A 13,848-nucleotide genomic window follows, 5' to 3' on the forward strand; every position below is an offset into this window, starting at 1 on the left:
AAACACTCGAAATCCTAGATTTCTCAAGTGAGCCATGATTACTGCCATACACTTGGTGAACACTCTGGGGGCTGTAGTGAGACCAAAGGGCAGGGCCTGAAATTGGTAGTGACTGGCTCCCAGAAGGAAGCACTGGTGACTCCTGGATGGCCTCTCCATTTTTATGTGGTAGTACGCATCCTGGAGGTCTACAGAGCACATCCAATCGTCTTTTCCCAGAAAAGGGAAAATCGACTGCATTATTACCATCTGGAACTTTGTTTTTCTTACTGATTTGTTTAATCCGCTGAGATCCAGTATGGGTTTCCAGTCCCTTGTTCTCTTTGCCACTAAAAATAATCTTGAGCAAGTTCTGGATCCTATTTGGTCTGTGGGGACTGTTTGGATGACTCTTTTTTTCTAATAACTTTTGAATTTCTAAAGTTGCCTGTTCCTTCTGACTGGGTGGAATGTCTGGGATGTTCTTTTTATTTGGAACAGGGAAGGAAAATGGTATAGAGTAACCCCTGGATATGATACTCTGTGCTCACTTGTCTTTTTATTTCCAGCCAGGCTTCTGGGTACAAGGATAAGCAACCCCCGCCTGCCTCCAGAGCAGGACAGATGGGTCTTCCTTCAGGAGCACTGAAAGGGCCTAGCAGGGAATGAATCCCTGTCACCCTGATTTTGTGGACCCCCTCTGCCACATGGACAGCATCTTCCATTAATACTCCCCCCTCTGCCCCTGTGGGAAGAATCACCACGTGTGTCTTGAAAAGCTCTCTGGTATTTTCGGAACTACATTTTTACTCCCTTTTGGATAAAGTCTAGAAGGTAGAGAAAAACAGACTTCTACGGCAGAGAGGGTTTTTCCTTCTTACTCACACCTGGTTGGTGTGCCCTTACCTTTCGGCCCAAACAAGGATGAACTATCGAAGGGGCATTTATAAAGGAAGATTTAAAGGGCTCCACAAAATCAAACAAGAGCATCCAGGAATGTCTCCCTCAGGGAAATTCATGAACCCGCTGCTCTACTCACTCCATCTGCTGCATAAGAAATGAGTTTCATGGAGGAGTTAGCCACAGAGTTTAAGGTGGCGAGCTGAGAGGAAACTTTGTCTGATACACTCCAAGGTACAGTAGCTGCCGGGGTATCTACTAGCACTTTCAGGAGATCTCTTTGTAGCCTAGTAAAGTGTGTCAGATAATTCAGCGATCTGAGTGCAAAAGTCACTGAAGAGAACATGTGCTTCCTATACCTGTCCATCTTATGAGTCTCCTTGTTCGGTGGATGGACAGACGAGGATGTCTCAAAAAGTTACTTTTTGGTGGCTGCTGCCACTACAATAGCATCTACTGGAACACCCCAGTAGAAATACTTATCTGAAGCTGCTGAGATAAACTTGTTTGGCCTCAGAGGAACTGGCTTTACTGCGTCTTGAGACTCCCATGCCTTTCGACTAATTCTAAGAGCTCGTCGAAAGCTGGAGACACCCAACAGGCGGAAGGGTGAGACCCAAAGGCTTTCAGGTATACAGACTCCTCCTCAGAAGGGTCAATGGACTTCCAGCCACCTCTCTGCTTAAGGATTTCTAGGACGTCTGCAAAGGAGACATACTCAGAGGGTGACCGTGGGGATCCTTCTAACTCGAGGTCAGTATCAGAGGTGACTGACTCCTCTGGGGAATCTAAATGTTGCTTCTTGCAAAGTCTCTTTCGAGGGACCTCTCCAGAAGGGTATTCTGGAGAGGTTTCAGAAGAGAGGGGGGTTCTCCTGTTGGGGTATCCTGAGGCCTAGGGTCTCCACATGTCTGTGGGTGGTGTGGTCAGATGCTGGGGCTTTTGGGGGAAGAATGTTAGTACCTAAGAGTGGAGCTGACTGAAGAAAAGCACCCTTCTCATTACCTCAAAAGCCCACCCCTTCCCTGATGCGATGATGCCTCTGGCTCCAAAGAGCCAGAAGGGATCCCTGGGACCAAGGGGGTTGGGCTCAGAGGCCGATGTAAGAGCCAAGCTCACCCAAGTTGAAGCCCCAAGAGGTAAGTTCAGATCCAACAAATGTCCAATCTGACTACCCTCCCTGGACCCAACTGGAGAGCATCAGCTACTAGACCCTTTGAGTTCAGATGGAACCAAGGATGTCAGACCCAAAGAACCTGTAGTAGGTCTTGGTGCTGACGGTTCTATTACAATAGGTTCCAAACATTCCAGCTCCAAGGTCCCAGCTTGGCTTGTAGGAGTAATTGATGTGGAAGGGATGACCCTGGTCAGCTCTGAATCCTTCTGGGTTGGACCCAATAGAAGTTTGGCCAGTGCTGGTGTCCTTAAAAGTCTGCACACCACCATATGCACATCATCATCAGCAAAACTCTTGGAGGACTGACAGGATGGAGGAGCAGGAGATCTGATCGGTTGAAGAGGTGACATTAAGGTAAAGGAGACTGGTACCAATACTGGGGACCAGCTCCGTACTTCAAATTCTATCGGCCCCGATACTAAAGGAGCTGATAATGAAGATTTTTCGGGCCCAACAATTTTCAGGTCCGGAGAAGAAACTCTAGTCTGCTTTTTTGCTGGCTCCGATTGGCCAGAAGAAGGAGATAACCTTTTCCCAGATTTATCATATTTGAATGAAGGAGACTTGGTCAATTTAGAAGTGCCCTGACCTCCTTCTAATGTTTCAGTGAAGGGGGACTTCAGTAAACCTCTGACAATAAGCTTGTTCTTCCTTTCAAGAAACATTCTACAACTAAAAGAGTGGCAAATGGAACAGGTTTCTTGCAGATGCAAGTCCCCAAGACAATATACACAAATAATGTGTCCATCCCTGATCGACATTTTCTGGCTACACTTCACACACTTTTTAAACCCAAAGGGTTTGGTCTCTATGTTCCTTAGACATAACTGACAGAGAAGAACAAATATAAGAAAAAGTGTACAACTACTTATAGATAAAGCCAAGCTATGACTACACTATATATAAAACTTTTTTTTTAAACAAGAAGACAAAAACCTTAGCAAATGCAGAAAATGGGGAAAGAAGTGGCAGTTCTCTAACTAAAACAAAACTACCTAGTTAAAAGGGAGGGGGAAGGGAAGAGGATAGCCCTCTAACTTAAACAGGCAACAGTAGCCCTCTAACTCAAATGAGTTGCCGGTTTTGGTTAGGAGTAAGTAACAGGAGCAAAAAGATTCTTCACACATACTCAAAATGAAACGTGTGTGTAAAAGGGCCAGGTAAAGGATGGAAAGAAAGCCCTCTAACTAAAAACAGGCTTTAAACAGTAAATTTTAACCAGGATAGGGAGTAACACAGGCCTAACAAACAAAAACAACGTTCCAGAAAGCAAAGCAGAAGAACGAACTCTCTAAACTAACTAGATTATTATTTAAAAGCTAATATTTGCACCCAATCTGTTTAGCAACAAACGAGATCTGGGGAGCTTTCCTAGGGCATGATGGGATAAGGATGCAGCCACTAGCCAGTGGAAGACCTCAAGATTTGTATACGACCGAGTCAGAACAGAGGATCGGTTCCGAACCCCAACCAGTGAAAAATGAAGGAGATCTAGGACATCACATTTAAACTTAACAAGGTATTACTATATCTAGGCAATTCAGATCCTGTATCCCAGCTCAAAAAAATAATTATTTTCTCTCAGTATTTATGACAGAGTACTCTAAGGAATTTTTAAAGTCTGCCAACTCATTACATTCCCAAACATATGCTTCCAGTTACCTTTCTTCCCTATCACACCTCCAACATTTGATATACACCTGAGGAATTTCCCCCATGCTTCATCATCATAATCTCTTTCCACTTTAAATTATAGCTTTCTGCTTGTGTTATGTATACAAACCTTAACTGTGTAGCTGTAAAATATCCTTTCAAATCAGATAATCCTAATCTGCCTTGTTCTACTGGAATAATCAATTTAGCCTGCTTGAACTTTACCCTTTCTCTCTCCCAGATAAAATTCTTCAACTCATTATTAATTACTGTACACAACTTCACCTCTGGTTGTTAAAATATGCTTGACTGGTACATAAAACTAAAGGGACTAAAACATTTTCACTGCTTGCATCTTGCTATCCACATCCATAAACAAGAGCTTTGAGTTTCTCTGTTTGTGTATTATCATTTGCTCACCCCTCAGGTGCCACAACATAATCCTTTTTAATTCATACTCATAAATACTTCATTTTTTTTGATTACCACACCAATTATATGCTTGAACTAAAACAGTTAAACTAATAATGCAAAACTCATACATCGCTCCTACTGGGACAACTCTATTTAGCAAAATAATATAATATAATATGCATAACATGTAAAATTCATAAAATGTTTGCTATGTAGAATAATATACATTTCTGCACTAAAAGGTTTTTAAGAAACTGCTTTAAAAATATATAGCTGTGATTATCTTAAAAGACTTTTCAGTTTTAAAATACATCTCATTAAGACCTGGATAGAGAGATGCAAACGTACGTAGTTGCCAAAACAATTCCATTTTTTCAAGTAACAAATGTACTGGGACACCTCTAGCATCTGAGGTTACACATTCTATAACTCTAAACATAAAACCATGATTAGGAAAAGAGTGAGTGTGACTAGCTAAGGCATTGTCTAGTTTGTTATTTCTAATGTTATATAAATGTTTATATACTCTGTCCTTCAACCTTCTATCAGTTTTTCCGATATAGAAGGCAGGGCAGCCGTGACACTTAGCAAGATTGACCACTCCTTTTGTATTACAATCAAACCTATGTTTAGTAGTATAACTAACCCCTCTGATAGAGAAGTTTGTCCCTACCTCTATGTATCTACAAATATGTGCACATATGACATTTATACATGCCCCCCATGTTTTGTACTAAAATTAATAGGTTTATGAGTTTCTAATAGATTCTTCAAATTCCTACCTTTCTTAAAGTCTACCTCAGGAAAATCATGTAGTTCTTTAACAGTAGGTAGGGTCTGTTTTTATAAATTCCCAATTTTTTTGTATTACGTTTACAAAATCATAACTATCCATATAAAATGTGAGAATAAGACAACATGGGTCCACAGGTTTGCTAGGTAGCTCATCCAATAAGGTGGCCTTAGCTAGACACACTCACTCTTTTCCTAATCATGGTTTTATGTTTAGAGCTAAAGAATGTGTAACCTCAGATGCTAGAAGTGTCCCAGTACATTTGTTACTTGAAAAAATTGAATTGTTTTGGCAACTACGTACGTTTGCATGTCTCTATCCAGGTCTTAATGAGATGTATTCTATCAAATGTATTTTAAAACTGAAAAGTCTTTTAAGATAATCACAGCTATATATTTTTAAAGCAGTTTCTTAAAAACTTTTTAGGGCAGAAATATACATTATTCTACATAGCAAACATTTTATGAATTTTACATGTTATGCATATTATATTATATTATTTTACTAAATAGAGTTGTCCCAGTAGGAGCGATGTATGAGTTTTGCATTATTAGTTTAACTGTTTTAGTTTGTTTAAATTACATGTTTTTTGGAGTATGTACACAATTAAAGTCAGAAACTCATTTATAGGTAGGGTTTCTGACTTCTATACTTTTCATATAGCATATTAATTATTTTATAATTTTTTTAGAATGTTTTTAGAATATTTATAGATATATATATATATAAATTATGATTTAAATGAATAAATATGTTAGGTTTTAATTAATTTATCTAGAAGTAGATATAATTCATGGTATGTGTGTTTAAGGCATTTTGGCTTAGGCTGTGAGGGAATGTATATGCATTGGTTGGTGTTGATCAGCTGTTCTAATTAGTAGGGTGGATCAGCTGACTGATATGCATGTTATATACTGTGTTTTGAATATTTAATTGCATCTAAAGAAGTCTAGTTATCTAGCCAGACGAAAAGCACTTTATGGAATAAAAAGTTTGCATTACTAGCGTGTAAGCTCAAGGATTTATTCTTTTTGTAAAGCATCAGACGTTTTAATACTATGTTTATTTTCATTGTGAGACAGTATTACTTTGTTTAGCAGATCCGATATCTATTAGTGTTTGCGTATTGTGCTATAAAATGTAAAAATAAAATCCAAATAATCAATGTAGAAGTAAAGTAGTATGCACATTAGTGTTTATGGTAAATGGGGCAAAATAGCCAGGTAATGTGACATTGGAATGGCTGCAGGGGGACACCTAGTACCATATTTTGGTTGTATGTTCAGTTTGCATTTTAAAGTTGGTATCCCATAATTCCAGTGGAGTGGGCGGGGTTACATAATTATGTATGCTAATTTTATGTTAATCAGCGTACGGATTTGAACCTATTTTTCATGGGCCTTGTCCAGATTTTTGATATTTCCAGATTGAGAGGTATGCTGTGCCCTCCTTTACACTAACTGTTGTCTGTTCTTATCTTTATTCCCTTCCCACATGTGAAAAACATCTTGCAAGTTTTAAGATATTAACTTATAGCCATAAAAATTGTTATGGCTTTTATTGCAAACAACCCGGGATTACAGCACATTAACCTACAAAAGCTTTTGTCCAGCCTTTCGCCTCTTTTTCCATTGTAATGCCTACATTACAAAGTGCTTTAGTATATAACATGCAATTTACATCATGACATGTTTTATACAAACACTTTTAAACTAAAATTATTTTACTAACAGTTACTTTTTTCTTTTCCTTCCCTCCTTTCCCTTCCCTTCAGAGTCCTTCTAAACATTAATGACATGAAGTGGAGTATACACTTCTCATTCCCCCACAAGTTTAACAAAGTAAACAAAAGTACACTCTCTCTGTTTTTTCTTGTAAAGCCATATGTCACAAATGTGACTGAGGCTTTATAATCTCACATTTATTCCCTAATTTCAGTGTTGCTGATCATTTTCTTGTTCAACTCCATCTCCCAGCCCCAGACTCCCGTTCAAGTTCAAGATTCTCCTAGTCAGTTCCTGTGCTTTCTCTCTCTCTCTCTCTCTCAAGCATTTCCTTTGGAACACTGCAAAAGTTTATTTCACTGGCAAAGTCTATCTATGAGCTTTGCTATCCGAATAATGAGAAGATGAGTTCCCTTCTATTTGTTAGCTGACTTTTTGTTGGACAAACTTTCGTAATTCCTCCTTAGCCTGTTTTGCATCAAAAATTACTTTGATCCTCCAGGAAAAATATTCTGAAGAGTGCTAAATACAACAGGTTGAATCTCATACCAGCCCCTCAACACTGACTGACTGCTGGGATAAATTTGCTTCTTTTCTGCCTGGTGTACAGTGAATAATCATTTTCCACAAACACTTTGTCTCTTCAATTTGTAATACTTTGCGTTTCTGCCACAGTTTTGTCAGGATCATTTTTTTTCTGTTGGTGTGATTGCATCTTTACTAATACAGGCCTTGGCTGTTTTCTTCTCATGGCCAGGTTTGAAGCAGACACATTATGTGCTCTTTCAATTAACAAATTCCACTGAGGAATTCCAGTCCAGTTGCTTCTTTGTGGTTTTGTAAAATCAATACAGTCTGTTCTTTCCAGTTTCTCTGGAACAGCAGAAAATCTTAGGTTTTCCCTGTGTACTCAGTCCTATAATTAACATTTTTAAACAGCTCTTCTTCAGCAGTCTTGCACTCAGTGACCATTTTCTTCATTTCAACCTCTGATATTTTTGCAGTTTTATCAGTTAATTTGAATAGCTGTCTAAAACTTCTATTTTTTTTCCAGCCCTTTATTTGAGTTGATATATTTCTTCAGTGATTCATTTATTTTAATCGGCTCAAAGGACATTTGATTTATTTTTTTCCTCTATATTACTGGAAGCCAAGTCTTGCACCAAAGCTGGAGTTGAACTGCTTTTTTCTAAACAGATGCAGGATTCTTCCAAGTCAGTGTTTTCTCTTCATCTTTACTAGATGATGTTCTTTTAGGCTCTCTTTCTTCTTTGCTGGCATTCAGGCAGCGTACTTATTATCAACTGAATTTACTAAATCTGGCAGAGTTACTAGTCTATATCTCTTAAGTTTTTTTTCACAGTGGGAGAGCTGAAATTCAGCTGTTGATCAGTGTGCAGTTATACTATCCTTTGTGAACCCTTTTCAGGCCAAGACGCAGCGAACCTTACTATAGCCAGCTGACTAGCATGTTTCTTGGGCAGTGACAGGAAACTAAAGCATCCCAAGAAAACCAATGGAGCTATGTGGAGAACATGCAAACTTCACAAAGAAAGTCAATGGAGGTAAATCATGATTCAACCTTAGAACTTGGACCCAGGATTTCTACAAGAGGCAAGTCTGAATGTTCTATCTGTCTGGTTTAACTTGAATGGCAGAGTATATATTTTGTAGTCAGCTCAGGAATCTGAATATTTTTATTCATTTTACTGCTGCATATAGTAACACTACAAATCTAATCATACAGATCAGGTGCTGCAACAGCAACGTATTTGCATTGTTGGCAGAGTTTGCTGATAACTCTAGGAACGTAAAGGAATGGCTATGGAGATCTGGATAAAACACTGATCATGTGCTTATTTTATAAAGTGCATTACAAAGTCTTTCATTATGAAACAAATTACACAGTCATAACATGGGGGATGTTGCAGGGATATGAGCATTACAAACAGAATTGCCAAATTTATTAAGAAGACTAGGCAAAGGCTTCATCTCCTGCAAATCTTATCTAGTGGGTTATGCAGGCAGTTTTATATTATGGATTGGGAAGTGCTGATATTTTCTGAACTCTGTACTCCTTCTAATGTATGGACTAGAGTGCATGAGAGAATCAGAATCTGTGGATATTGGGCAGGAGCTGTGGGAAAGAAACTCTTCTGAGTGCTGAAAGAATTTTCTCAATTTGTTGGAAGATTCCTGGTGTTCTACAGCTGCTTGAGCCTCAGCTGCTTGAATTCTACTAACTTGCAGCCAGGGAAATGAATGGCTGTAACACCACTCAACCAGATGAGTGTGCTTGAATTTGAATGCGAGTTCAGCAACATAGCTATCACACCATCTGCTGGCATCCTAAAAGATGGACACAAGCAACCTCTCGCCCAAACCAGGTAAGTGGAGAAGAGGAGCCTGGGATGATGCTTTTAGACTTGTGGAGGGGGACTGGGAGTACAGTGGGAGCCTTATGGTTAGGGAGGGGGACAGGGATTTCAGGTTTAAGGAGTGATAGGGTCTTTAGTCTTTGGGAAGGATCAGATATTTTAGGTTTAGGTGGTGATCATGGATAGGAGGGGAGGGGGAAAGGAATTTTTTAGGTTTAAGGAGCAATAGGGACTTTAGGTTTAGGCAGCTATTGTGGATGCGAGGGGAAGGGGATTTTAGGTTTAGAGATCAATAGAGACTTTAGGGGTTAGGGGTGGGGATTTTTCATTTAGGGAACGATTCTGCATGGGAGGGGAAGAGGATTTTAAGTTTAGAGAGCGATCTGGAATGGGAGGGGAATTGGGATTTTAAAGATAGGGATGGGAAGGGGATTTTATGTTTAGGAAGGGTTGTGGGACTTTAGGGTTAGGCACTGGGTGTGAATTATTTTAGGGTTAGAATAAGGGTTCTGGTAGGGATAGGTAACATTATGGGAGACAGGCTACTGGAAGTTACAGCACTTGCTGAAACAAGGAAGTGGCAGCAAGAAGTGTGTCTTGAGCAAATGTACCTTGAGTACATGTATTAGACCCAATGATCTCACCTCCCCAATGAAAAACAACACACACATTCCAGATGCAGTACTTGAATAATAAGTTACAGTTCAACAGAAGCATTATTTTAATGTTTATTCATATAATACAGATTTGGTTAAAAGTATAACAAAGTTTCAGAATAAAAGTGCATAACAATGAGGCACAGGCTGGAATGGCATTCACTAACAGGCAGAAAAATTAATGCCAAGTGGGAAAATGGACATGCTCAAAAAATATAATCACTTGAATGTATGCCATCTAGGCAGCCAGGAAGCAAATCCTCTGCTTTTTTTCCCCAAAGCAGTGCTAACACAGTGCAAGTTCAGGTCTTTAAAATCATTTACTTTGAGGCTTGCATTCATATGTTAAAATAAAAATGATGTACAGTAGAAACCATTTAAACATTATTAGGTTAGTGAGTTTACATTACAGGAATAATTTAAACATATACCAGTAATGACCATTTACTCAAAGGAGCTAAATACTTTTTATGTAATTAAATCTTTGACAGTTTTACAAATCCCACCATCAAGTTTTACTTTGTGACCAATATTTAACATACTAGGCATCTACAGAACTATGTGTTTTGTCTTTAACCCAACGTTTGACTAATCTGCAGACCAAATAAAAAAACAAAACAATGGATACAATGCAGTGTCTGGGATACAGTACTGCAGTGCAAATATCTGGAAGTTTAAGTCTTACTAGATCACACTATTGTATTATGAAGGAAACCACACCATTTTCTAACAGCTGAGACAGAGGAATACTGTCCCAACATATGAAAGAGAAAGACAACTACCTGCAGAAAAGTCTGCCAGTTGAGGCAAACATCAAGTGTTTTTTTTTTACACACTCGAGAAATTGTTTACTATGTTACACTTGAGCCCATTAAAATTTTTATTGTATATTTCACAAAGTTAATGTTTTAAGAAAAGTATTCAACAAGCCATATATTCCCTGAGGAAAAGGCAAAAAATAAAGGTCATAATATATTTCAAAAAGCCTTAAAAATGTAAAAATTCAAACACTGCACTCCCAGGTCATAACTTCACATTTTCTTTCACAAAAAATGAAATTACATGATCACAATCTGGAAAGTAAAATATAAACTAGCCTCAATTTGTTTCATATCCAACTGACAGGACATATATGAAAATGTGTACTCAAAACTGAATTATATAAGCTGTATATAAGTATATTTTAAAGAAGGCCACCTCGTAGAACCTCTTTACAAAAGGAGTGAGAGAGTCCGGCAAGGCTTGCTAAAAGGTAAATACGATGTACAATATTTTAAAAATTTCATCTCTGGCTTTGGCAGCATAGTAAAAATACATCACCGCAATATCGAACAAGACATGAACTCTCAGCTTCTTGACATAAAATAAGTCCTCTTAGTGAAATTACTGTTGAGGTTTTATGGTACACTGAGGATTGTAATAGATTTATTAAACTGCTCAAGTGTACTCCGTTCTTACATGATGCAATCTGAGTGTATACAGTACAGAGTAACGAAAATTTAAGTGCAGATTTTCAAGTGCTGCAACTGCATTACTGGAAAATTTTTCCACAATGTTCAAAGTTGAGGACATTTTTGCAAATATTAATACATAAAATGACCACTGTGCTTAAAAGGTGAGGTGCAAATCTTGCAGTTTTCAGACCATTACTACAAGTACACCCAAACTAATTACCTATACTACACAAACTCTGCTCTGTTGCATAAAAAAACATACAGTTAAATGGCTCTTGACAGTTAAACTGGCATACACATTTTGATTATCAACTGATGCACTTCCTCATCAGAGATTTCCCCAAGTACATTTCGGTCACATTTTGCTTACTACAAAAACTGTCTTACTAAACCACAGCTCCAGAAGCTAAAGATGCAAACTGAAAAGTAGTTACAGAGAAACAGACTAGTAGATGCTGTTACATTATTACATTTTTTTCCAGGAGAAAAAATGCTAGCTGACTACAAACAAGAAGCACGCTCTCTAATGTGCACACACACACACACACACGCGCAGACACAGTTCTAATTAACTTATAAATCATAAGTGCAATAAACAAAAGAAAAATAAACACAAAATTGTAACACCAATTTTAACATCTGTACTAAGGTGATTTTAGAACCAGGACTCACACATGCTAATTTACAGCTCTCAGATAAAACAGTACTGGGGGAGCACAGTTCACAATAGTTTCACATCTCTTGAAAGAGACAAAAAGCTACATAAACCTATGGTTGTCTGTGGTATAACATGACTCTAAGAGTTATTAACACATTTAAAGTTAATTATTTTGCCTTAGCTACTTGCAGCCATGCTGTCTGACTGCTCAATGCAGTTTGACCATTTGGGTTTCCACATTTTCCTCTTTACCTTCCCATTATACTAACTCATGGTCAATGCCCCAGTAAGACATTACTGACCCCCAAAAGAAAATGTAGTGACAAAAACAATTACAGCAGTAAATGTCTGAGAATCTCACCAGATGTGAAGCTTCCACAACAGTTTATCAGTGTAATTATTAGCAAAAATGCATAGGCAGTCCCAGTTCTAGTTTCCCATTTAAGACAAAGACATGCTCTGGAAAGCACAGAATGAATACTGAGACACATGGGCCTGATAACAAGCATAACCAAAGTGGCTGCACTGAACACACATGGTGACAACTGTGAAGCCAGGGAGGGTATGGGAAGGCGAATAACATCAATAAATGCAAGACTCTTGTGTATTTAAGACAGGAAATCCTGTACGCTACTAAAAGTGATAAATGGTACTGTTTAGACCAGGGGTCTGCAACCTGTGGCTCTGGAGCTGCATGTGCCTCTTACACCCCTCTGCAGTGGCTCCCTGTAGCTTTGAAAAAATAATGGCCACTCTGCAGTACAACACACACACTCTGAGAGCGATCGAGTGATGGATTTTAAATACTGCTCTTATAAACTTAGGAACTTGTTAGAATAACATGGTTTATTTTACCGTACATTCTACACACACTGAGAGCGATCGAGCAATTCCTTGGCAGCATCAGCATCTTCTGAAAGGTTTCCGTACCTCTCCACCATACCTCTGAAACTTTTACCCACAAAAAATTTGGACATAGCCACAAATAAAGGGGGAACAAAGGAAGAAAAATAGGGGCCAATTTTAAATATTGCTCTTATAAACTTAGAAACTTGCTTGAATAACACTTTTTCTGTTAACATGCATTTTCCACACACAAACGCACACAGTTACTTGTCAACTGTACAGATTTTTTGCAGAACATCCTGATTTTTGCCTCATATTTCCGGTCTGTTTCTCATAAAGTTGTGGTTTTCTGGCAAATTATTTAGGGCTGAAGTCAGAAAATATAGACAGACATTTGAGCTTCAGACTTCATACCCTTCAGAAAATTCATGCTAATGCAAAATCTGTTCTATCAACTTTCTAATTTTTTAAGAGCAACATTAAAAAGTGTCCCTATTTTTGGGCCTTTGTCTTCCCCATTATTTATGGCTTTGCCCAGATTTCTAGCTGTAAGAGGATGAAAGGTATGACAGACAAACACACACACACAAACACACAGACAGCAGTCGAGCAATCCCAATAAAAATCTCAACAAAGGAACAAAAATAGGGACAGATTTTAAATACTGTTCTTATAAACTTAAGAGTTCTTTTATATATACTATAATAACTATATATAAACACTTAGTATGCTGTGTTATCTTCATTTTATGGGTCAAATATGTTTTGTGGCTCCAGATAAATTTTATTTTGTAGGAGAAAGGCCAAAATGGCTCTTTTGATAGTGAAGGCTGCAGACCCCTGGTTTAGACTAAAATGTCAACTGAACAGGTTGATCAAAATAGACTGAAGTTCATAGAGACCCCGTAATCAAGGCCATAAAGGTAAGGCCTGGCAAAACTATGGATGATTCCCCACACAATACAAAGCACAAATGCCAGATGATGTTATTACACTTCATTCACAGCACACATGTTGCCAAGCCTATAGTACACAGAAATGCATTTGGCCTGGAAGTTTCTTGCTAATCTACTGAAGCTAAAGATAATTTGCTGTGTCACCATCCTAGAAAGGTAATGCTTGGAATCCAGTTAATTTTCTGTCAAAGAGCAAAATAAAGACCTAAAATTAACGAACATGTACTTCCAGTAAAGTCCTTAAATAAATTCTGTATCCCT

This window comes from Protopterus annectens, chromosome 10.part0, assembly GCF_019279795.1.
Source record: "Protopterus annectens isolate FY-2018-M chromosome 10.part0, PAN1.0, whole genome shotgun sequence".
Lineage (NCBI taxonomy): Eukaryota > Metazoa > Chordata > Ceratodontiformes > Protopteridae > Protopterus > Protopterus annectens.